At 45.4% G+C, this 25,450-nt stretch overlaps 1 protein-coding gene across 2 annotated transcripts in view; it reads left to right on the top strand.

Moving 5' to 3' along the window:
* The first annotated feature begins 3,081 nt into the window (after positions 1–3,081).
* The window catches only part of LOC138652014 (NXPE family member 1-like), a 514,573-nt gene continuing 492,204 nt past the window's right edge, over positions 3,082–25,450 (top strand). The window contains exon 1 of one of the 2 annotated variants that reach the window (XM_069742701.1): positions 3,082–3,229. The gene's annotated coding sequence lies outside the window, so the exon portion shown is untranslated. The remainder of the gene's footprint in view (positions 3,230–25,450) is intronic. The other variant, XM_069742702.1, reaches the window with a different exon arrangement.

Genomic DNA, 25,450 nt, shown 5'->3' with positions numbered 1-25,450 from the left:
GATGTATTTAAAAACCTGATCATCTGTATATAACCTGTGTGAACAGGGTTCAGAGAGGAAAAATACCCTGTTTTTTACATCTTTTACTAGCACTTGCGGATTGCTGCAACATTTTTTCAAACTGAGTGTTTTTGGTTTTACTATTCTCTTTTGTGTCTTCAGGTTTCTTGGTGGTGTGTGAACATGATCATACAGACTTGTTCACTGTGCAAGTAGCCCATGTGTTCCTGTTTCCATAATTGTTCTCTTGTGTCTACAAGTCTGGGGAGTTCCACCACTCCTCTTGGGCTATCTGCACAAAAGCTGTTCTACCCTGTATGCACACATGGATTTTTCCTCTCTGAACCCTGTTCACACAGGTTATATACAGATGATCAGGTTTTTAAATACATCAGATAGGGATTGCATACATTAGTTAGGACTGCTCTGATAAGGGTATACCGTGAAGATTGGTAGAGCAGCTTAGTATACATTTTTTGCAAAAAACGTATCAACCAAATACCCTGTTTTTTACATCTTTTACTAGCACTTGCGGATTACTGCAACATTTTTTCAAACTGAGTATTTTTGGTTTTACTATTCTCTTTTGTGTCTTCAGGTTTCTTGGTGGTGTGTGAACATGATCATACAGACTTGTTCACTGTGCAAGTAGCCCATGTGTTCCTGTTTCTATAATTGTTCTCTTGTGTCTACAAGACTGGGGAGTTCCACCACTCCTCTTGGGCTATCTGCACAAAAGCTGTTCTACCCTGTATGCACACATGGATTTTTCCTCTCTGAACCCTGTTCACACAGGTTATATACAGATGATCAGGTTTTTAAATACATCAGATAGGGATTGCATACATTAGTTAGGACTGCTCTGATAAGGGTATACCGTGAAGATTGGTAGAGCAGCTTAGTATACATTTTTTGCAAAAAACGTATCAACCAAATACCCTGTTTTTTACATCTTTTACTAGCACTTGCGGATTACTGCAACATTTTTTCAAACTGAGTGTTTTTGGTTTTACTATTCTCTTTTGTGTCTTCAGGTTTCTTGGTGGTGTGTGAACATGATCATACAGACTTGTTCACTGTGCAAGTAGCCCATGTGTTCCTGTTTCCATAATTGTTCTCTTGTGTCTACAAGACTGGGGAGTTCCACCACTCCTCTTGGGCTATCTGCACAAAAGCTGTTCTACCCTGTATGCACACATGGATTTTTCCTCTCTGAACCCTGTTCACACAGGTTATATACAGATGATCAGGTTTTTAAATACATCAGATAGGGATTGCATACATTAGTTAGGACTGCTCTGATAAGGGTATACCGTGAAGATTGGTAGAGCAGCTTAGTATACATTTTTTGCAAAAAACGTATCAACCAAATACCCTGTTTTTTACATCTTTTACTAGCACTTGCGGATTACTGCAACATTTTTTCAAACTGAGTGTTTTTGGTTTTACTATTCTCTTTTGTGTCTTCAGGTTTCTTGGTGGTGTGTGAACATGATCATACAGACTTGTTCACTGTGCAAGTAGCCCATGTGTTCCTGTTTCCATAATTGTTCTCTTGTGTCTACAAGACTGGGGAGTTCCACCACTCCTCTTGGGCTATCTGCACAAAAGCTGTTCTACCCTGTATGCACACATGGATTTTTCCTCTCTGAACCCTGTTCACACAGGTTATATACAGATGATCAGGTTTTTAAATACATCAGATAGGGATTGCATACATTAGTTAGGACTGCTCTGATAAGGGTATACCGTGAAGATTGGTAGAGCAGCTTAGTATACATTTTTTGCAAAAAACGTATCAACCAAATACCCTGTTTTTTACATCTTTTACTAGCACTTGCGGATTACTGCAACATTTTTTCAAACTGAGTGTTTTTGGTTTTACTATTCTCTTTTGTGTCTTCAGGTTTCTTGGTGGTGTGTGAACATGATCATACAGACTTGTTCACTGTGCAAGTAGCCCATGTGTTCCTGTTTCCATAATTGTTCTCTTGTGTCTACAAGACTGGGGAGTTCCACCACTCCTCTTGGGCTATCTGCACAAAAGCTGTTCTACCCTGTATGCACACATGGATTTTTCCTCTCTGAACCCTGTTCACACAGGTTATATACAGATGATCAGGTTTTTAAATACATCAGATAGGGATTGCATACATTAGTTAGGACTGCTCTGATAAGGGTATACCGTGAAGATTGGTAGAGCAGCTTAGTATACATTTTTTGCAAAAAACGTATCAACCAAATACCCTGTTTTTTACATCTTTTACTAGCACTTGCGGATTACTGCAACATTTTTTCAAACTGAGTGTTTTTGGTTTTATTATTCTCTTTTGTGTCTTCAGGTTTCTTGGTGGTGTGTGAACATGATCATACAGACTTGTTCACTGTGCAAGTAGCCCATGTGTTCCTGTTTCCATACTTATTGTATGTGTTTATAAACTTTATATGCCTATAACTGTTATTAAACTTTTTTTCTAATAAAATACATGTTTTACCTAGTAGCATGAATTCAATTTCCTCCTTTTTTAATATATTAGAGTTGCTAAATTTATTTTTTTTATGCTTTGAGCACTTTTTTGCAACTGTGTGCATAACTAACAAGATGAGCTTTTGGAGGTCTCTTTGCATACTAATCAGACCTCTAGTGTTGCATCAAAACAGAGCAAACCCCTGAGTCACCGAGCTTCAACTTTGAGAGTTTTCTACTTTAGTTAATTAGTTCCCCCATCTCCAATAATACTTCATTGGGGTCTTAGCGCTGAAAAAAAAATGCAATAACAGAGAGTACAGGGGCATAGACAATCTTGATATCACTAAAATGCTAAATAAGCTTCAAAATAATGTATAGCATTATAGACGTTAGATTGGTAAAGTAATGGCTGCATTCATCAGAATTCTCCATTTGCTGCATATACACCTGTACAGTAATTTCCTCTTTAGCAGCTTGTTTTCTGAGGAATTGTAACCTGTTTCCTTTTCAGAGATGTAATTCTTTTGTTTGACAGTTTTCTTTGTTTTTATGGTGACGTTCAAGTTGACTGTACATACTGTACATCCTTCAGAATGTTTTTTTCATCCAGTAGCCTTTGTGTCACTAAGAAATAAGCTTCAGTTCCTTGTCCTGTGCAGTATTCCCACTTACGGCAACCAAACAGCAGCATTTCAGGAGGAGAAACAGACTGATTAGTCTGAAGTTCTCAGATGTAATCTTAGTCCACCAAAACTCAAGGTAAGAAAATGCCCCTGACTCAGTGTTACCCGTAGAAGTATCAATCTTATTTTATGACACACCAATTGGGGTATAAAAGTAACTTCTATTAACTATATATATATTATGCCATGCATAACTTTATTAATTGTGATAACTGGATGAGGGAACTACCTTCAGTTTTCCGAATTTTCGCACATTGACAAGCAATTAACTGGAACTTTCACTTTAGGATTATAGTTATGTAGCTGTAAAAAAAAAGGCAAAAGTCCATCATATCTAACCTATTTATGTGACCCATGACACAAACTCACGATATAAGTGAGTGCAGCGTTCTTCTCGTGTTATTCTCGGTGTGCTGAGTGATTTGTTCACTGCTCAAATGTAAAAAATGTTATACTTTAGTTTTGTTTCCGGCACTTGGCCATAAAGATAAATGGATATTGAAGACTTAAAGTAGAGGAACTTATATGGATTATTAGTTTTATTGTGTTTTTAATGCCTTTTGATAGACTTTTATTGAGACTACTTAAAGGATATGGTAACCTGATGATACATGGTATAGGGTGAAATCTAAAAAATAGTTTTGCAACAAATCATCTGCTGATTGTATTTAGTTCTTTGACACTGAAAAGTAAAATAAAAATAAATGTGAGAATTATGAAAGCAGCCTTGTCTTTTCCAAATTAAAGAACAGAGTTTTGATCACCTTCATGTTAAGACTGTGGGAACGTTGTGACACCAGAATCCATTTGCATTAGGCACTATGGGTACCGTCACACTATACGATTTACCTACGATCACGACCAGCGATATGACCTGGCCGTGATCGTAGGTAAATCGTAGTGTGGTCGCTGGGGAGCTGTCACACAGACAGCTCTCCAGCGACCAACGATGCCGAGGTCCCTGGGTAACCAGGGTAAACATCGGGTAACTAAGCGCAGGACTGCGCTTAGTTACCCGATGTTTACCCTGGTTACAAGCGTTAAACTAAAAAAAAAACAAACAGCACATACTTACATTCTGGTGTCCGTCAGGTCCCTTGCAGTCTGGTTCCCGCACTCAGTGACTGCCGGCCGTAAAGTGAAAGTGAAAGCACAGCCGCTGTGCTCTGCTTTCACTTTACGGCCGGCAGTCACAGTGCGGGAAGCAGACGGCAAGGGACCTGACGGACACCAGAATGTAAGTATGTGCTGTTTGTTTTTTTTTTAGTTTAACGCTTGTAACCAGGGTAAACATCGGGTAACTAAGCGCGGTCCTGCGCTTAGTTACCCGATGTTTACCCTGGTTACAAGCGAATGCATCGCTGGATCGCATCGCTAGATCGCTACGACGTACGATTCTCAGCAGGATCCCTGATCGCTGCTGCGTGTCAGACACAGCGATATCGTAACGATATCGCTGGAACGTCACGAATCGTACCGTCGTAGCGATCGAAATGTTATAGTGTAACGGTACCCTAAGTGTTACAGGGGTTCTAGCAACCCACTATGCCTCAGCCTGGGTAATTGGATAACTGATTAGGGCAGTAAACTAAACCATTGTCCCTGGTAAGGGAAAGATTCAGATCCATATTAGTCCATATTGAAAAAAAAGCTATAAGCCTATAACCTGTTCATGGCCAGCCATTTACCCACTATTCCTGACCGGGCACATTATCAAGTTTTATTGTACATCCTGGAGGAAAATGGCTTTCTGGCCGCTTCATATTTGATTCTTCCCAAAACTTTGGCAATGAAAGTGTGTCTTTTTTGCAACATGTTTTTATGACCCTGTTGGCTATCTGCAACAAAAATTTCTATGATTCTTTGCTCACACCCCAACATCTTGACACTTTCATGAGTTAGCTAAATCTCTTTTTTTGGCCCATTTTGCCTGAAGAAAACCAACCTGCCTAATAATTCTACATCCAATAAGCATTCACGTTTGAACAGATTGGAGTTGGAAAATCTGCATAGAAAAGATGATATGGTCAAAATTCTCACTTGAGTAATAATTGTGCCCACAGTGTGGCAATTTTTTAAAATTAAAATTAATTTATAGGTTTTGCTTGAACTAGCAAACAAATATAATGTTTATTATTTTACTTTTTCCCTCTTTTCCCAGTCTGAAAATAGAGTAAATAAAAAATGATAACGCATATTTGAGGTCAGCGCATCCATAAAAGTCCAAGCTATCAAAATCATAGACTTAGTGTGATGTACATCCTTCGCTGTGTGGTGACAGTGTCTGGAGGGCATATCTGTAATATAGTTGTCCGTGGCTGTTAACCATTTAGAAGCTGCTGTCAGTTTCTTACTTAAAAATGTAAATTATGTCATTGCTGCAATCTTGATACTTCTCTGCAGCTGAGATGTGAGCTGAACTTTAAAGAAGACCACAATTTACGGTATATTATAAAAGTGATAAATGGATCACAAGTTAAGTCCACTATAATATAAAATAAAAGAAATGTAAAAAAAAATGTAAATTGGAGCAAATTTTGTAAATTGCAGGTCAGTTTTACCCAGCTACACCAGTATGGCTGAAGTTGGGGTGGGATGGGGGCATGATGGAGGCGTGATGAACTGTAGCATTCCTTTCACCATGAATTCTTTCTTCAGGTCACTGACTAGAGTAAGATTTATGGCACAGAGATGGACACAAATTCACAAAGACAAATGATTAATTAAGAGGCGTATGCCTCATACTGAATCATGAGAATCTGACTCTATTATGCCCCCACATCAAGACTTGCATGGAAATCACCAGTTTTAATGAATCAGTCTACTAAGTTTATGATTCCTTTACCCCTGTGAAGCAGGTAATGGGTGTTACTTCAGTCTACATGTTCCGAGACTGAAAACTAAGAACCTGTTAGGCTGGGTTCACATTGCGTTCTGCGCCTCTGTAAAATGGACTACGTTACACCGCGGCATTACGCGGTGTAACATAGTCCTTAACGCCGCCATTGAAAGCAATGTCGGATGCATCGCTAGCCCACGCCCACAATGGGCGTGCGCTAGCGATGTGCCGTCATTGAGTGACGGACCCCGAGACGCGGGTCCGTCACTGCTAGTGCAGATAGAGCTGCGCTAGCGCGCTGCAAAACCAGCACTTGCGTTAACGGCGGCCCGTTAACGTATGTGTTGAATGGGCTGCTGTTAACGCAATGTGAACTCAGCCTTAGGCTTGAAGCGACCCAGTGTCCACCATGTTATTTTATACTATCGTACTTTTTTCTTTTTTTTTCAGTCATATCCAAATAAATGTTATGCTTTATATATAGAAAAATATATTTTGGACGTTGCTGTATTGCTCCACTATTTTTTCCACTGTTTTTAAATGGAACCTAACAATTCACTGCTCCTTGATTATTAACTTACAGCAGCATAAATACACATGTGATTCATCTAACACGTCTACACTTCCTGCTCGACCCAAGGTCTTACATCTTTATGTCTTGTCAAATGTCAAGTTGACTCTATTGTCTATTTTTATTCATCCAACTTTTTAAAACTCTCCCACACATTCCTTCATATCTGAATAAGACTTGTACGATGTTTATAGTTTGTTGACATATGCATACACGCTGAGTTAGCACACTGCGACTAATAAATACACGAACGCCAATATTGCTGCAAATATTAAAAATGTTAGCTTTTTAGTGTTTTTTTTATCAAAGAGCTCAAAAGCCATCCAACCACTTCAAAGTGACCTTTTAATAGTGATTGTCCCTAGCCCCAATATGTCCTTCTTCTCTATGTTCCAAACCAGTCTCATGTGAATGGGGAGTGAAAAGGAAACTAGGCATAGCTTGCAATTAAAACCTTTTATGTGTAAAATGGGTGGATAAGGGTGCTGAGCCGGGAGCCAGAAGAACAGTACATCAGCCTCCTACATTAGAAATGAAGATTTCCCATATTCCGTCATCAGTCATTTCATTATATATTTAGCAAGAGAAGATGATATATATATATATATATATTTACTAGCTATTGAACCCGTTCTACGCCCGGGTGGCGAGCATTTATATTGGTATATGGTCTCCATCCTGGTATGTGCTGCTCCATCCTGCGTCCCCATCCTGTCATGTGCTGCACCCATCCTGCGTCCCCATCCTGTCATGTGCTGCACCCATCCTGCGTCCCCATCCTGTCATGTGCTGCACCCATCCTGCGCCCCCATCCTGTCATGTGCTGCACCCATCCTGCGCCCCCATCCTGTCATGTGCTGCACCCATCCTGCGTCCCCATCCTGTCATGTGCTGCACCCATCCTGCGTCCCCATCCTGTCATGTGCTGCACCCATCCTGCGTCCCCATCCTGTCATGTGCTGCACCCATCCTGCGTCCCCATCCTGTCATGTGCTGCACCCATCCTGCGCCCCCATCCTGTCATGTGCTGCACCCATCCTGCGTCCCCATCCTGTCATGTGCTGCACCCATCCTGCGTCCCCATCCTGTCATGTGCTGCACCCATCCTGCGCCCCCATCCTGTCATGTGCTGCACCCATCCTGCGTCCTCATCCTGGTATGTGCTGCACCCATCCTGCGTCCCCATCTTGCGTCCCCATCCTGTCATGTGCTGCACCCATCCTGCATCCCCATCCTGTCATGTGCTGCACCCATCCTGCGTCCCCATCCTGTCATGTGCTGCACCCATCCTGTGCCCCCATCCTGGTATGTGCTGCACCCATCCTGCGTCCCCATCCTGCATCCCCATCCTGTCATGTGCTGCACCCATCCTGCGTACCCATCCTGTCATGTGCTGCACCCATCCTGCGCCCCCATCCTGTCATGTGCTGCACCAATCCTGCGTCCCCATCCTGTCATGTGCTGCACCCATCCTGCGTCCCCATCCTGTCATGTGCTGCACCCATCCTGCGTCCCCATCCTGGTATGTGCTGCACCCATCCTGCGTCCCCATCCTTTCATGTGCTGCACCCATCCTGCGTCCCCATCCTGTCATGTGCTGCACCCATCCTGCGCCCCCATCCTGTCATGTGCTGCACCCATCCTGCGTCCCCATCCTGTCATGTGCTGCACCCATCCTGCGTCCCCATCCTGTCATGTGCTGCACCCATCCTGCATCCCCATCCTGCGTCCCCATCCTGTCATGTGCTGCACCCATCCTGCGTCCCCATCCTGGTATGTGCTGCACCCATCCTGCGTCCCCATCCTGTCATGTGCTGCACCCATCCTGCGTCCCCATCCTGGTATGTGCTGTACCCATCCTGCGTCCCCATCCTGGTATGTGCTGCACCCATCCTGCGTCCCCATCCTGTCATGTGCTGCACCCATCCTGCGTCCCCATCCTGGTATGTGCTGCACCCATCCTGCGTCCCCATCCTGGTATGTGCTGCACCCATCCTGTGTCCCCATCCTGTCATGTGCTGCACCCATCCTGCGTCCCCATGCTGGTATGTGCTGCACCCATCCTGCGTCCCCATCCTGCATCCCCATCCTGGTATGTGCTGCAACCATCCTGCGTCCCCATCCTGTCATGTGCTGCACCCATCCGGGGGCCTGAGCAGGCGGGGACACCGGCGCGCTGTGGGGGTTAGGTGCCGGTATCGCCGCCAGCTCAGGCCCCCCAGCACTTACTATACTCACCTGTCTGTCCCGTTCCAGCGCTGCGCGCCGCCATCTTCCCGGTCTCCTGGCTGTGACTGTTCAGTCAGAGGGCGGCGCCGGCGCGCATTAAGCGCGTCATCGCGCCCTCTGAACTGGAGATCACAGGCCGAAGACCGGGAAGATGGCGGCGCTCAGCGGTGGAACGGAGGACAGGTGAATATGGCCGATACTCACCCTCCTGGCGGTCCCTGCTTCTCTGTTGGAGATCGTGGTGTGCGTTCAGTGTGAACGCATATCTTGATCTCCCGGGAGCTTCACTCTGTGAGGCCCAGACTGCGCCGGCGCTTGCGCCTGCACAGTCTATAAAGGCTTCGGACAGAGTGACGCTCCCAGCATTATATTATAGATGTATGTGTGTGTGTGTGTGTATCTGTAGCTTCGTGGCCATAAAAGGAGAGTGCTAAAACACATTTCTTGCACAAGCTTTCAGTGCCCGCCCCTGATAGATTTCCATACACTGGGGAAAATAAGTATTTGATACACTGACGATTTTGCAAATTTTTCCACCTACAAAGAATGGAGAGGTCTGTAATTTTTTGTTTTAGGTACACTTCAACTGTGAGAAACAAAATCTAAAGAAAAAAACCTGAAAATCACATTATATGATTTTTGCATAATTAGTTTGCATTTTATTGCATAAAATAAGTATTTCATACAATAGAAAAACAGAACTTAATATTTAGTACAGAAAACTTTGCTTGTAATTAGAGAGATCAGACGTTTTCTGTAGTTCTTGACCATGTTTGCACACACTGCAGCAGGGATTTTTGCCCACTCCTACATACAGATCTTCTCCAGATCTTTCAGGTTTTGGGGCTAATTCTGGGCAACATTGAGTTTCACCTCCCTCCAAAGATTTTCTTTTGGGTTCAGGTCTGGAGGCTGGCTATACCACTGCAGGACCTTGAAATGCTTCTTATGGAGCAATGCCTTGTTGTCCTGGTTGTGTGTTTCGGGTCATTGTCATGCTGGAAGTCCCATTCACGATCCATCTTCAATGCTCTTACTGAGGGAAGGAGGTTGTTGGCCAAAATCTAGCGATATATGACCTCATCCATCCTTCCTTAAATATGGTGTAGTCATCCTGTCCCCTTTGCAGAAAAGCACCCCCAAAATATGATGTTTCCCCCCTTATGCTTCACAGTTGGGATGGTGTTCTTGGGGTTGTACTCACCAAGCTGCTTGCCTATTGTTCTGTGGGCCATCGCAGCCTTTTGCAGGTCTACAATTTTGTCCCTGATGTCCTTAGTCAACTCTTTGGTATTTTCCATGGTGGGTGATGTTGGAGTGTGATTGCGTGTGTGGACAGGTGTCTTTTATATAGGTAACAACTTCAAACAGGTGCAATTAATATAGGTATTGAGTGCATAGTAGGAGGGCTTCTTAAAGAAAAACTAACAGGTCTTTGAGAGCCAGAATTCTTGCTGGTTGGTAGGTGATTTCCAATACTTTTCGTATTGAAGATGTTGCCTTGCTCCAGGCCATCTGTGCAGGACTTCTCATCTGTATTCCTACAATGTCGTGAGTTGAATTTCCTTCATCATTTTTTCACCATTTCTAATGTTGTGACTGTTTGTTCATTCAGCTCTAAACTGGTTGTGCTGCTCTACCCACATACTAAGATTGCAGTCACATTCTAAAAGGTACTTTGCGTATGATGTGCTGCAATTTCACAATTGTGAATTTTAAAAAAACTATCTTTTGTTTCCATTGATTGAAAATCCGAAGACCCATGTTTGATCACAGGGCAGCATTCACAGGACATGGAGGGCTGTTGTTTTTTAACATTACATTTTGAACAGAATGCTAGAAATGTTTTCATTGGCAAATGAAGTGAAAGGCTAAGAGAATATTATGTGACATCAGAATTTATTCTAGCATCAATGACTTTATAAAAGCCACAAATGAAAAAGCCACGATCTGCCATGTTCATGAATTAGAACCAGGTGCGTAAAAAAGGCTATGTCAGGAAACAGCTAGATGCTCTACTGAAAACATTTTCTAATCACTTATCATGGATTTCATATATGACAGAGTGTACCAAGTCTGAATTGAACATTTTTTACTTACCCCTGACATAGACAAGTATTGGAAAAACTTTCTTTGTAGAAGTCCAGCCTATTGCTGCCCTTACAGACAATGCACCCCTGGAATGCTTCATATCAGATTGGGTATTGGCGAATATTATTATGGTTTGAATAACAACTTGCCCTTCGTGAATTACCATATTGTTAAACAAGGCGGCTACACTATTGCTGATGGTGCCCTTGTTGGGCTTAAAAATTATCCCATAGCAACTACATAAATATGGTTGAAATTAATCTGGGAGAGTGGATTACTTCGGATAACCTTTAGGTCTCATTCACATGTACATGTTTCAACACGCGTGTCATCAGTGTATGGGCAGTGTGTCATCAGTGTTACAGTATGCAAATTGCCTCTTCTGGGAAAAAGAGGACTTAAACTCTATAGCGCCACCTGTTGGAAGTAGCGATCCTACAAGTCACAATCAACCCTTTAACGAGTCGTGCAATATGACTTAGGATAAAAGCCAAATTAGTATCTCAATTCGCAGACACGGTGTTTCGGGCTGTTGGCCCTCGTCAGTGCGAAGCATGAGAACTAATTTGGCTAGGTGAGAGGCTCTGGACTGGGGTCTAAGGGGTATCGTTTCTCCTTATGGAGAGTGACATACCATCTCTGGCTTGTCAAGGTAAGGAGGCTTATTTGCCATGCAATGATCCTCTGGGAAATATAATATGCAAATTGCCTCTTCTGGGAAAAAGAGGACTTAAACTCTATAGCGCCACCTGTTGGAAGTAGCGATCCTACAAGTCACAATCAACTCTTTAACGAGTCGTGCAATATGACTTAGGATAAAAGCCAAATTAATATCTCAATTCGCAGACACGGTGTTTCGGGCTGTTGGCCTTCGTCAGTGCGAAGCATGAGAACTAATTTGGCTAGGTGAGAGGATCTGGACTGGGGTCTAATGGGTATCAGTGTTACAGAACAGTTTGTCGTGAGTGTACAGTCCATGCGTCCTTATTTACTATCACTGTGTCATCAATGTTTGGTCAATGCGTCCTTTATTACCAACAGTGTGTAATTAGTGTTTGGTCAGTGAGTCCTTTATTACCATCAATATGTCATTAGTGTTTTGTCAGTGTGTCCTTTATTACCATCAATGTGTCATCAGTGTTTGGTCAGTGTGTCCTTTATTACCATCAATGTGTCATCAATGTTTGGTCAGTGTGTCCTTTATTACCATCAATGTTAGGTTCTTTTTTATCTAAGTGGTAAAAAAAATTCCAAACTTTGCTGAAAAAAATTGCGCAATTTTCCGAAACCTGTAACATCTCCATTTTTCGTGATCTGGGATTTGTTGAGGGCTTATTTTTTGCATGCTGAGCTGACGTTTTTTAAAATATCATTTTGGTGCAGATACGTTCTTTTGATCGTCCGTTATTGAATTTTAATTCAATGTCGCGGCGACCAAAAAAGCGAGAACACCAAGCAGCGGGAGGCTCCGTTACTAAGCCCAACCAAACCAGTAGCCCAAATGCAGTATAATATGTGATATAGGCTGAAAGCCTGAAGATTGAAGCTCAGCTTTGTAAAGTGGAGGAGAACACCAAGCAGCGGCAGGCTCCGTTACTACACCCAACCAAACCAGTAGCCCAAATGCAGTGTAATATCTGATATAGGCCCAAAACCTGAAGATTGAAGTTCAGCTTTGTACAGTTGAAGGAGAACACCAAGCAGCGGCAGACACCGTTACTACGCCTAACCAAACCAGTAGCCCAAATGCAGTTTAATATCTGATATAGCCCGAAAGCCTGACGATTGAAGCTCAGATTTGTTCAGTGGAGAACACCAAGCAGCGGCAGACACCCTTATTAGGCCCAACCAAACAAGTAGTTCTAATGCAGTTTAATATCTGATATAGCCCGAAAGCCTGAAGATGTATTCAGTGGAGAACACCAAGCTGCGGCACACACCATTTGTAGGCCCAACCAAAGAAGTAGGCCAAATGCAGTTTAATATCTGACACCGGATGAAAATTGAGGCTCAGCTTTGTTCAGTGGAGGACAACTGTAATGGGAGGCAGACACAGTTAGTAGGCCTTAATAAGTAAGTAGGCAAAATGCAGTTCAAAATTGGTAAATGGAGTACACAGACGGCATAGCTTTGTTCAGGGGAGGACAACTGTTATAAGTAGCTCAGACAGACAGAGTAGGCCCACAATTAAAAAAAGGTGGCTAATTGCAGTTCAAAGTTGGTAAGAGGAGTACACAGGCGGCATAGCGTGGTTAAGCGGAGGAGCACAAGTGTAATTAGTGGCTCTGACACACTGAGTAGGCCTAAAATAAAAAAGAAGGCTATATTCAGTTCACAATTGGTAAGAGGACTACAGAGGCGGCATTGCTGGGTTCAGCGGTGGAGGACAACTTTTGTGAGAGTCTGACACAGTTACTAGGTCAAAATAAGTAAGTAGGCTAAATGCTGTTCTAAATGTGTAAGAGGAGTACACAGGTGGCATAGCTTGTTTCTGGGGAGGAGGACAACTGTAATAAGTGGCTCAGACAGACTGAGTAGTCCTAAAATAAAACAGTTGGCTGAATGCAGTTCCAAATTGGTAACAGGAGTACACAGGCGGCATAGCTTGGTTCAGCGGAGGACAACTGTAATAAGTGGCACAGACAGACAGAGTAGGCATAAAATATAAAAAGTAGGCTAATGTCTGTTCAAAATGTGTTTGAGTAGTACACAGGCGGCATAGCTTTGTTCAGCGGAGGACAGTTTTAATGTGTGGCACAGACAGACATACAGACAGACAGACAGAGGCCTAAAATTAAAAAAGGTGGCTTCATGCAGTTTAAAACTGCTACCAGGACTAACCAGGCGGCCTAGCTTGTTTCAGGGGGGACAGTTGTAATGTGTGGCGCAGACAGACAGACATACAGAGGCCTAAAATAAAAAAAGGTGGCTTCATGCAGTTTAAAACTGCTACCAGGACTAACCAGGCGGCCTAGCTTGTTTCAGGGGGGACAGTTGTAATGTGTGGCGCAGACAGACAGACAGACAGAGGCCTAAAATAAAAAAAGGTGGCTTCATGCAGTTTAAAACTGCTACCAGGACTAACCAGGTGGCCTGGCTTATTTCAGGGGGGGACAGTTGTAATGTGTGGCGCAGACAGACAGACAGAGAGACAGACAGAACGAGGCCTAAAATAAAAAAAGGTGGCTTCATGCAGTTCAAAACTGCTAGTAGGACTAACCAGGTGGCCTACCTTGGTTCTGCGTGGGAGGACAACTGTTATGAGAGGCTGACACAGTTACTAGGCACAAATAAGTAAGTAGGCTACATGCAGTTCACAAATGGTAACAGGATTACTCAGGTGGCATAGCTTTGTTCAGCGGAGGACAACTGTTATGAGTGGCTGACATAGTTAGTAGGCCAAAAAACTAAATTGGGCAAAATGTCTGCCAAGGAATTGTTCATAAATAAACTTGTGGCATAGCGAGGTACAGGGGTGGGCTCCTCTGCAGAGTTGCAGACAGTGGTATTTGGCGCAAAGTATTAAGGGGTCTAAATGGAGGCCAGGGCCCCTGTATATTTTTACTATCATCTATCATTGCAACAAATTTGTAATGGCAGTGCCATTTAATGATTTGACAGCACAGACTACACAGCGGTGGAGCAGGGAGAGGTAAGTATTGCAAGTGGTAGAGCACTGTTCGAGCTGGGGGGGACACTCTCTCGTGGGCGGCGGTACTGGCACAGGTCCCCTCATATTACGACGGTGTGTCTGACGTTGGTTGTGCACCACCATCAGAGATACTTCATTGAATTATGTGGGACCCTGTCCAGGCAAATGGCACTCGCACGGGTGCTTGCGCCAAGTTGTGGCCACGGCCCTGTGGGGGGAGTCAGCCCATTTAGGGAGGTATACAAATGGCCTATGGTGGACATTCGGCACCTGCAAATGGCGGAATTGGAGCAGTCAGTAAGAGGAGGCCAAATACAAGAAATTTTTCTGGCAAGCTAGGTGTCAGAAGGGGAAGGTGGGGCAAAATAATATGAAATCCATGATTGGTTCATTTTAATGAAGGTCAGATCATCAACATTTCGGGGAGCCAGACGTGTCCTTTTTTTGGTCAGTATTGAGCCAGCAGCACTGAAGACTCTTTCTGAGAACACAATAGCAGCTGGGCAAACAAGCTCCTGTAATGCATATTCTGCCAATTCAGGCCAGGTGTCTAGTTTAGATGCCCAGTAATCAAAGGGGAATGACCTGTGAGGGAGAACATCAATAATGGCGGAAAAATAGTTGGTAACCATACTGGACAAATGCTGTCTCCTGTCATTTTGATTCGATGCAGCAGTACCTGTCGTGTCTGCGGTCATTGCAAAATTACTCCACAACCTGGTCATAAATTCCCTCTGTCCAACACCACTTCGGCTTTGCGCACCTCTAACACCTCTGCCATGTTGCCCCCTACAGCTCGTGTGAGAACCATCAGCACCGCTCTGTGCTGGGAATGCCTGATCCAAATGGTCTACAAAAGTTGCTTGTTTGGTAGCCAATATTTGCTCAAGGTTCTCATGTGGCATGATACTCTGTAATTTGCCTTTGTATCATGGATCCAGGAGGCAGGCCAACCAGTAATCGTCATCGGTCATCATTTTTATAATGCCGGGGTCCCGTTTTAGGATACGCAAGACATACTCTGCCATGTGGGCCAAAGTTCCAGGTGTCAATTCACTGCTTGTGCTGGGTTGAGGAGCACTTTCTTGAAAATCTACATCACTTGTGGCCCGCAAAAAACCTGTACCTGACCTTGCAATGCCACCAGTTTCTATTGCCCTCTGAGAAGCATGCTTCTCCCATAAATATTCAGCCCCATCATCCTCCTCCTCCTCTTCGTCCTCCACCTCGTCCAGGAAAGTTCCCTGAGCAGGCAATGGCTGACTGTCATCAAGGCTTCCCTCCTCCTCGGCCGCAGCGCAGACGCCTGCTCCTTGATGTGCGTCAAACTTTGCATCAACAGACGCATTAGTGGGATGCTCATGCTTATGATAGCGTCGTCCGCACTGACCAGCCGTGTGCATTCCTCAAAACACTGAAGGACTTGACAGAGGTCTTGTAGCTTCGACCACTGCACACCAGACAACTCCATGTCTGCCATCCAACTGCCTGCCCGTGTATGTGTATCCTCCCACAAATACATGACAGCACACCTCTGTTCGCACAGCCTCTGAAGCATGTGCAGTGTGGAGTTCCACCTTGTTGCAACGTCGATTATTAGGTGGTGCTGGGGAAGATTCAGCGATCGCTGATGGTTAAGTATACGGCTGTAGTGTACAGGCGACCGGCGGATGTGCGAGCAAAGTCTGCGCACCTTCAGGAGCAGGGCAGGTAAATCAGGGTAATTCTTGAGGAAGCACTGCACCACCAGGTTCAAGGTGTGAGCCAGGCAAGATATGTGTTTAAGTTCTGAAAGGGCTATGGCAGCCATAAAATTCCTTCCGTTATCACTGACTACCTTGCCTGCCTCAAGATGTACACTGCCCAGCCATGACTGAGTTTCTTGCTGCAAGTACTCCGCCAGTACTTCCGCGGTGTGTCTGTTGTCGCCCAAACACTTCATTTGCAGCACAGCCTGCTGACGCTTCCCACTAGCTGTTCCATAATGGGACACCATGGATGCAACACTGGCAGCTGCGGATGGAGTGGTCGTGCGACTGCGCTCTGTGGACGAGCTTTCGCTTCTGGAGGAAGAGGAGGAGGGGCAAATGCCTACAGCCAACTTTTTCTTAGAATGTGGGCTAGGCAGAACTGTGCCACTATGGCTGTCCCCTGTGGACCCTGTGTATCTCCCCCAGACACAGGGCCACAGGTTACTCGGTACCGGTCCTTTCTGTCTCAGTTCTGGGGTTGTCACGGTGGCTGGACCCGGTCTGTGACCCTGCTAAGGGGCGTCCAATAAAAGGTGATAGGAGTCTGTCAAGGTTTTGTGACGCCACCTTTGGTGTTCGGTCAGGTTGACCGACGCTGCTTGGGGTCCACTGGGGTGATGGAATGGCAGCTAGATGGTATACCTTCCCACAGGTGAAGTATGTCCCCAGGGCTTCCCAGTGATGTAGATGGCGATGGTGTGAGGTGCAGACCATAACGAGGACACAAGGTTGCAGTCTCTTTACCTCTTGACTGAAGACTTCAGGATCCGCAATCCAGAGTGCAGTGAACAGGGCTGTCTGAGACCGGCCGGTCCGATGGCACATCCAGAGTTCCCTTTGCAGGTGGAAATCGTTGCCTACCAATAGCGCCTGTGTGTTGTAGTGCTACCCTGCTGAGCATTCGGTATAGTCCTCACAACTTCTGTTCTAGTTCGTTCGTTCGTTCATTCTTTCTAGTTCTTTCTCTTTCTTTCTATTTCGTTCCAGATGTTACTAGTTCCTCGTCCCCCAGGTATGTTATGGCTAGGACGCACCCGTATGACGGGAAGGCTCGGAGCTCTTCCGGGACCCTAGAGAAGCCTCTCTCCACGCGTTGCCCCCTATGTCTGCGTAGGAAATTTAAGGTAGACAGCCAACCTATAATTAACTGTCCTGCGGAGTTTGAAGTAAGGCATAGAGTCAGTTACTTCCTCGGTGTTCCGGCCACCGGCTACGCGCCTCAGTAGGATGTTGCCGTTCTCGGGGCAAGACTCCTACTGGCTCTCCTTTGTGCTTGATCTCCTTTCTCACTGTTCCACAATATCCTTCGCTTCGTGTCTCTTTCTTAGGATACTGCCGCAAGGTAGTGCAGGTGCGGTTCCGTAACGTTCTGTTCTGTTCGCTAGGTACCTGCCAGGTTCCCACGCCTGACAGGCACCCCCCTGAATCTTCTCCCTGCAACACCCCCTGCCACGGGATGTCGCCTGAATCCAACCCAGTCAGCTTCTGACTAACTTCCTATCCAACCCCTAGTTTTACCAGTGTGAGGAGTGGCCCAATAAATAAAGCTTTTTTCTCCCCCTAGTGGCCGGAGTGTGAAGTGTTATGTGTGCTGGTGATACCTGGTCAGTAGAATTCCTTCAGTGCCATCAGACGTACCATCACTCCCCTTAGCGGCAGAGTGTCATACTGCAACGACCAGATCTCTGAGGCGCTGCACCTGCATCCACCACATTAACCCAGTGTGCCAGTGTGCCATAATGGACACGTTTCGTCCCTGGCCATGCCTACTGGTCCATGCATCTGTTGTGAGGTGCGCCTTTCTACTGACCGATTGCCTGAGTGCATGGACAATGCGCTCTTTGACATGTTGGTGGAGTGCTGGGACGGCTTTTCTTGCAAATAAGTGTTGACTGGGTAGGTGGTACTGCGTAGGCCATCAGGGCTTTGAAAGCTTCGTTTTCAACCAAACGGTAGGGCATCGTCTCTAAAGAGATTAGTCGAGCAATGTAGCCGTTCAAAACCTGTGTACGCGGATGAGAGGAAGAGTACTTTCTTTTCCTATCGAGAGTCTCTTTTACGCTGAGCTGGACTGGAGAGCTGCATATGGTGGAACTAGCGGGGTGGTGGTGGACATGGCAGATTGAGAGAAGCTTGGTGATGGTATTCTTGATGTTGGCCAACCTTCAGTGTTTCCAACCAAGAACCTTGCGATTCCCTGACTGCTTTGGCCTTGCGACAATACCTCCACATTTGGTACTGGTGGTGTAATAACCGGTGGGCTTCCAGTGAGGGAAGCAATCTTGCTTTGCTGACTAGCTTCAATATATGAAGGTGCACTAACAGTACGGGACGTTTGGTAGTTAGTCCATGCTTCCAAGTGCCTGCTGGTTAGATGTCTGCGCATGCACATTGTATTTAAATTTTGAACATTCTTCCCTCTGCAAAAGGTCTTGGAGCATTTCTTACATATAACTTTGGACTGATCATTCGGATCTTGGTTAAAAAATTGCCACACTGCACTCATCCTACTATGGAATACCTTTTCAGGCTTTGCACGCCGTGCTACTGTCACCAGATTGCAACGCTGTCCTACACCTGTTGTGGTTTTTGACACATGTTTTTGGCCTGATGCGGGTCTGCCAGATGACAGCTTTTGCAATGTAGATGGCTGCTGCAGATCATCCTCCTCCGCTTCTGAGCTACAGCCAGTGGCACCCTCTTCCCCCAAAGGCTGCCAATCTTGGTCAACAACTGGGTCATCTATCACCTCCTCTTCAATGTCATGCGCACCATTCTCTGTGTCACCGTGTAAGGTGCTATAGCGTTCGAGACTGGGCACCATAGTTTCATCAGGGTCAGATTCTGGCTCAGTACACTGCAAGGGCAAAGTAGTGATCTTAGTCAATGGAACAACATAATAATCAAGCTGTGGCTGTGCATCTGTGCACTCCATCTCCGATTCATCCTGTAATGGGCTTTTAACAATTTCCCTCTCTAAACCAGGCACGGTATGTGTAAAGAGCACCATGGAGTAAAGTGTAGTGTTGCCTGTCGCATCCTTCACTTTTGTTTTGGGTGAAGGACACAAGGAAGCAACTTTTTCTGGACCTGGAGCAGCCACTGATGACTCGCTGGTTTTGGATTTCGAAGCTTCTGAAGAGGAGGTGAAAGAGCTAGATGCTGAGTCAGCAAGGAAAGCCAAAACTTGTTCCTGCTGCTCCGGCTTTAAAAGCTGTTTTCCTACTCCCAGATAAGGGAGCCATCGAGGCCTTGTGTAGCCAGATGATGACGCTGCCTCAACACCTCGAGCCTTTGGTGCTATCTTGCTTTTCCCCGTACCACCAGATGCTACACTACCACCACCACCATCAGTACCAGCTGGCAACGACCGCCCACGGCCTCTTCCACCAGACTTCCTCATTTTTGCGGAAATGTTAGCAAAATAACAACCGTTACATGCTACTGTTAAACAAGGTAGAAGGTGTATATTAACTTTTGGAGAATTTATATCTCCCTTTTTTTGGCGGGAAGACTACAGCAAAAAACAGGCCCTGTGTATTATACTACACAATGTCAGTGGCAGAACGTGGCTGCCAGATATACGACCAACAGAACTGAAGTATTGAAACTTGGTGGCAATTTAACTCTCCCTTTTTGGAGGGGAGAATGCAGAAAAAAACAGGCCCAGTGTATTACACTACACAATGTCAGTGGCAGAACGTGGCTGCCAGATATACGACCAACAGAACTGACGTATAGAAACTTGTTGTCAATTTAACTCTCCCTTTTTTGGGGGGGAGAATGCTGCAAAAAACAGGCCCAGTGTATTACACTACACAATGTCAGTGGCAGAACGTGTCTGCCTGATATACGACCAACAGAACTCACGTAGATCCACTTAGTGGCAATTTAAAGCTCCCTTTTTTTTGGGGGGGGGAGACTGCAGGAAAAAACAGGCCCTGTGTATTACACCACACAATGGACAAGGCAGAACGTGGCTCACAGATATACGCCAAACAACTCACGTAGATCCACTTAGTGGCAATTTAAAGCTCCCTTTTTGGGTGGGGGGGAGACTGCAGGAAAAAACAGGCCCTGTGTAAAATTTAAAGCTCCTTTTTTTTTGGGGGGGGGGGAGACTGCAGGAAAAAACAGGCCCAGTGTATTACACCACACAATGGACAAGGCAGAACGTGGCTGGCAGATATATCAAAAAATACAAGGGCTGTAGTAGAATTTTAATCTCCCTACAATGATCAAAGGACAAGTATGGCAGCAATAAAATGGACTGCTGCACACAAAAGTGTGGACAAAGAAACAAGAGAACTGTGCAGAAAGAAGCAAAAGGATTTTTGCTTTAAAAAAAGCAGTTGGTTTGCACAGCGGCGTACAAACAGCAATGCAGCTATCAGGGAGCCTTAGAATGCAGCCTAAGAAGCTACAGCGCTGATGCACCAAAAAAAAAATCCACTGTCCCTGCAAAGAAAAGGTGGTGTTGGACAGTGGAAATCGCTACAGCACAAGCGGTTTGGGGGTTAATCTTCCCTCCCTAACTATATCCCTGCTTCTGACGAAGCTGCAGCAACCTTTCCCTATGCTCAGATCGGCAGAAGTAAGATGGCGGTCGGCGTGCACTCCCCTTTATAGCCCCTGTGATGCCGCAGAAAGCAAGCCAATCACTTTAATGCCCTTCTCTAAAATGGTGGGGACCGAGACCTATGTTATCATGTTGCCCACACTCTGCGTGCTCCTTCATTGGATGAGAAATGGCGCTTAAAGCGTCATACGAAACACGACTTTGGCGCGCAGATCCCGACCTCATGGCCGATCCCACAGTGGGACAAAAGTCGGCGATTTCTGAAATTGTCCGATCCGTTTCGCTCCACCCTAGTCTTGAGTTTTCAGAAATGTAGTTTTGGATTAATAGGTTTTCACAACTTCTCTTTTCAACATGTTATATGTTGGTTGGTACTAGATCTACGTGACCACCAAAGAATGCTTTGTCATTTACCAGCAATCCATTATTTTCCCAGTGATGGATTGTTGTGGGAATTGTTCCATATAGTCTTTCTTCTTACATTATTAGTGGGTACTGTAGTTCTGGAGTGAAGAGAATTGCAGGCATCTTTGAAGCTTAGTTATGGCATGGTTGCTGTAATTTTTACATGGAAATGTTGTTCACTCTGTTACCAGGCATGTGAAGCCTTGTTACTACAAAAGTTTTATGCTATAACTGCTGTAAGATGGAATTAGACATTCACTTCCAAAGCCCTATTGTGGCAAATACCTCACTTGACCGGTAATTTCAGTGCCAAAAGCCATATGTCTTTTGATAATCCTGACAGCAAGTGCAATTCGTTCCAGGGACAGAATCCGAAACCTTTTATTCAATTAGTCAGTGACTGAATGAAATGCTGGCAGTACAGAACTGACTATAGTGATGACTCCAGGAGCAACAAATTCTGATTGTGGTTAGTGAGTGGCTTGCTCGGCCCTTAAGGTCCAGACATAAGCATTAGTAATAAGCAGATGAATGCTTGATACTGCCTTGTATCTGACAGTGCATTTGGGGCTCACAGGTTGTTTTATGTTTAGAAAGCATGCAATGACATACAGTTATTGACTGTACATGTCAGAACATCATTGCAGGCACACTCTGGTACAAATTCAACTAAAATCACCCAATTATATACACTGCCAAGATAATTATTTTATGCAACCAGAACAGTTTAAGTTTAATTATAATAAAACATACACAGTTTATTGGAAATAAAACATATTTTACAAAAAGATTGTTCTTAAGGCAAACTGTGTGACAAAATATCTTTGCTGTAAAAAAAAATCTTGATGGTAATTGTCAAGTTTTGAACAACCAAATTTCTACAAATAGTGACCTCCTCCACCTTGACTTCAGGAAGGGTCCCCAGGTAAGTAGCTTCCAGCGATTCCCAGTCTTGCCATGAATTGAGTAAGTTCACATGGTATACCTGGTGCGGCTTCCTGCAACCAGGCTGGTGTACCTTGTAATTCGCGCCACCGAGTTTATCCACGACCTTGTAAAGGCCTTACCACTTGGCCAGGAACTTGCTCTCCACTGTGGGGATAAGCACCTGCATGCGGTCCCTGGGTTGGAATTGCTTCAGCCTCACTGATTGGTTATATACCCTTGCCTGTGCCTCTTGTGCCTGTAGAAGATGTTCCTTTACAATAGGCATCATGTGCACCATCCTCTACTGCAACTGGGCTACATGCTTAATGACACGGTGTGGCGTGAACTTGGCTTCCCAGGTTTCCTTGGCGATGTCCAGGAGCCCTCGCGGATGTCGACCGTATAGGAGCTTGAACAGCGAGATGCCAGTGGAGGCTTGTGGGACTTCTCTAATGGAAAAGAGCAGAAATGGAAGCAGATAGTCCCAGTCTTTACCATCTTTCTCAACGACCCTCTTGAGCATGGCCTTCAAGGTTTTATTGAAGCGCTCTACAAGGCCATCGGTCTGCGGATGGTAAACTGAGGTTCGCAGCTGGGCAATCTGGAGGACTCTACACAGCTCCCTCATCACTTTGCTCATAAAGGGGGTCCCCTGGTCTGTCAAAATCTCCTTTGACAGACCTGTCCTCCCAAAGATATGGACAAGCTTCCTGGCGATACTCTTAGCCAAAGAGTTTCTCAGTGGCACCGCTTCCGAGTACCGGGTTGCATAGTCCATGACCACTAGGATGTACTGATAGCCCTGCGCAGATTTAACTAGGGGACCCACTAGGTACATGGCAATCCTCTCAAAGGTGACCTCTATCACTGGCAATGGAACTAAGGGGCTTTGGAAGTGAGAAGTAGTAACGGTTATCTGACAGGTGGGGCAGGACCTTAAATAATGTAGGATCTCTCAGTAACATCCTGGCCAATAGAACCTCTTCATTACCCTCCCCTTAGTTTCCTCCACCCCCATATTTGCCCCAAAACAGGCTAATGGGCCATGTATAAAATCTTCTACCAGTAGGGACCTGGAACTAACAGCTGCTCCACTATCTCACCCGCCCTCTGTTTGGTCACCTGATACAACAAATCACCATTGACTGCAAAGTGAGGGACCCTTGTCTCAGCCCCCGGCTCTTTAGCAACCCCATTACATACGGTAACATTATCAAATGCCCCTTTCAATGTCACATCTCTAAGTTGAGCAGACCCAAAGTTCTGTTCAATTACGTCTAACTCAGGGAAGATGGACTCCTCTGCACCATTTCATCCTCCTCTCCAGCGAAGACACATAGGGGAAACTCCTCCGTTGTTATTTTTTGGCAGAGCCCTTCCAGAGGGACCAGGCTTTAGTCCGGGACACTGTGTACAGCCCCTTTTGCCACAAGTTCCAAAGTAGTGAAAAATCCCCAGTAGGACAGGATGAGTTAAGTATTTTACTTCCCCAACCACATGGTACTAATTACCACAGTTTGTTTCCATGGTCACTCTTGCTACAGGGTAGTCTTTGGCATTTCCATATATACAGTGGGCACTCACAAACTTGTTAGGGATTAACTGGTGGGATAATGTAGCACTGATTAGGGTCACTAGATTTCCGGATTCCAAAAGTCCAAGAACCACTACTAGGGTTGAGCGAAACGGGTCGAAATTTTTCAAAAGTCGCCGACTTTTGGCAAGGTCGGGTTTCATGAAACCCGACCCGACCCCAGTGTGGGGTCGGCCATGAAGTCGGCGATCTTTTGAATCTAGAATCGGAATTCCGATACCGATTCCCGATATGTTTAAGATATCGGGAATTGGTATCGGAATTCAGATTTAAGTGTAAAATAAAGAAATAAAATAAAAAATATCGCAATAGTTACCCTCTGACGCGCCCTGGTACTAACCGGGAACCTTCCTTCCTTAGAATCAGCCTTCCAGGACCCTGCGGTGACGTCGCGGTGACGTCGCGGCTTGTGATTGGCCGCGCGGCCGCCCATGTGACCGCTCGCGCGGCCAATCACAAGCCGCGACGTCACCGCGACGTCACCGAAGGTCCTGGAAGGGCTGATTCTTAGGAAGAACGGCTGCCGGAAAGAAGCAGGGCGCGTCCGAGGGTGAGTATATACCTAATAGGAATATACTCACCCTCGGACGCACCCTGCTTCTTTCCGGCAGCCTTCCTTCCTAAGAATCAGCCCTTCCAGGACCTTCGGTGACGTCGCGGTGACGTCACGGCTTGTGATTGGCCGCGCGAGCGGTCACATGGGCGGCCACGCGGCCAATCACAAGCCGCGACGTCACCGCGACGTCACCGCAGGGTCCTGGAAGGCTGATTCTAAGGAAGGAAGGTTCCCGGTTAGTACCAGGGCGCGTCAGAGGGTAAGTATTGCGATATTTTTTATTTTAATTCTTTATTTTACACTAAAATATGGATCGCAGGGCCTGAAGGAGAGTTTCCACTCCTTCAGACCCTGGGAACCATGGAAACCCAATGCACTGCATTGGGTTTCGAGTTTCGGCCGACCCCGACTCCGACTTTTTTATAGGATCGGCCGATTTCACTCGACCCGACTTTTGAAAAAGTCGGGTTTCGTGAAACCCGTCCCGATCCTATAAAAGTAAAGGTTGCTCAACCCTAACCATTACCATTGACAGATAGGTACATGACTATGGCCCCTTGCTGGGTGGACAGTCCACACTGCAGGCTGGATAGGTATAATTGGAGCAGCGCCTGCCTAGTCTGCAGTTCATTTGTTCAGGGGACATATGACACTGGGCGGCTACATGTCCAGGATTGTGATATCGCCAACAGATCACATCCTTCATAACAGCCTTAGGGGACCCCTCAGCAGGATTTGGACACCCCTCAAAACACCACGTGTGAAGGGTTGACACACTCAGCTGCTTCCCAAGGGAGACACAGGAACATTTCTTGTAGTAAATCACCTGCTGGTTTATTATCGACAGCATAGACAATAGCAGGATTCAGCATAATAAACAGAGCCTTTCTGGCATAACAGTAAAACAAAAGTATAACATATGACAAAGTCCACTTGTCTAAGGGATTTGCCTGCTCAGACCACCAGGTGTATTCAGCTGGAGGCACAGTTTGTAGGCTTGCTCTCTGCAAACCACAACACGCCCACTGTCTCTCAAATAAAGCTATTTAAGCCAAACCATTTCATAATCACATGACTGTGACATCATCCCAGGTCCTATAAGT

The sequence above is a fragment of the Ranitomeya imitator genome, chromosome 10 (assembly GCF_032444005.1).
Source record: "Ranitomeya imitator isolate aRanImi1 chromosome 10, aRanImi1.pri, whole genome shotgun sequence".
NCBI lineage: Eukaryota > Metazoa > Chordata > Amphibia > Anura > Dendrobatidae > Ranitomeya > Ranitomeya imitator.
Note: the sequence above shows the minus strand (reverse complement) of the source record. Positions and strands in the feature narration are given on the sequence as shown.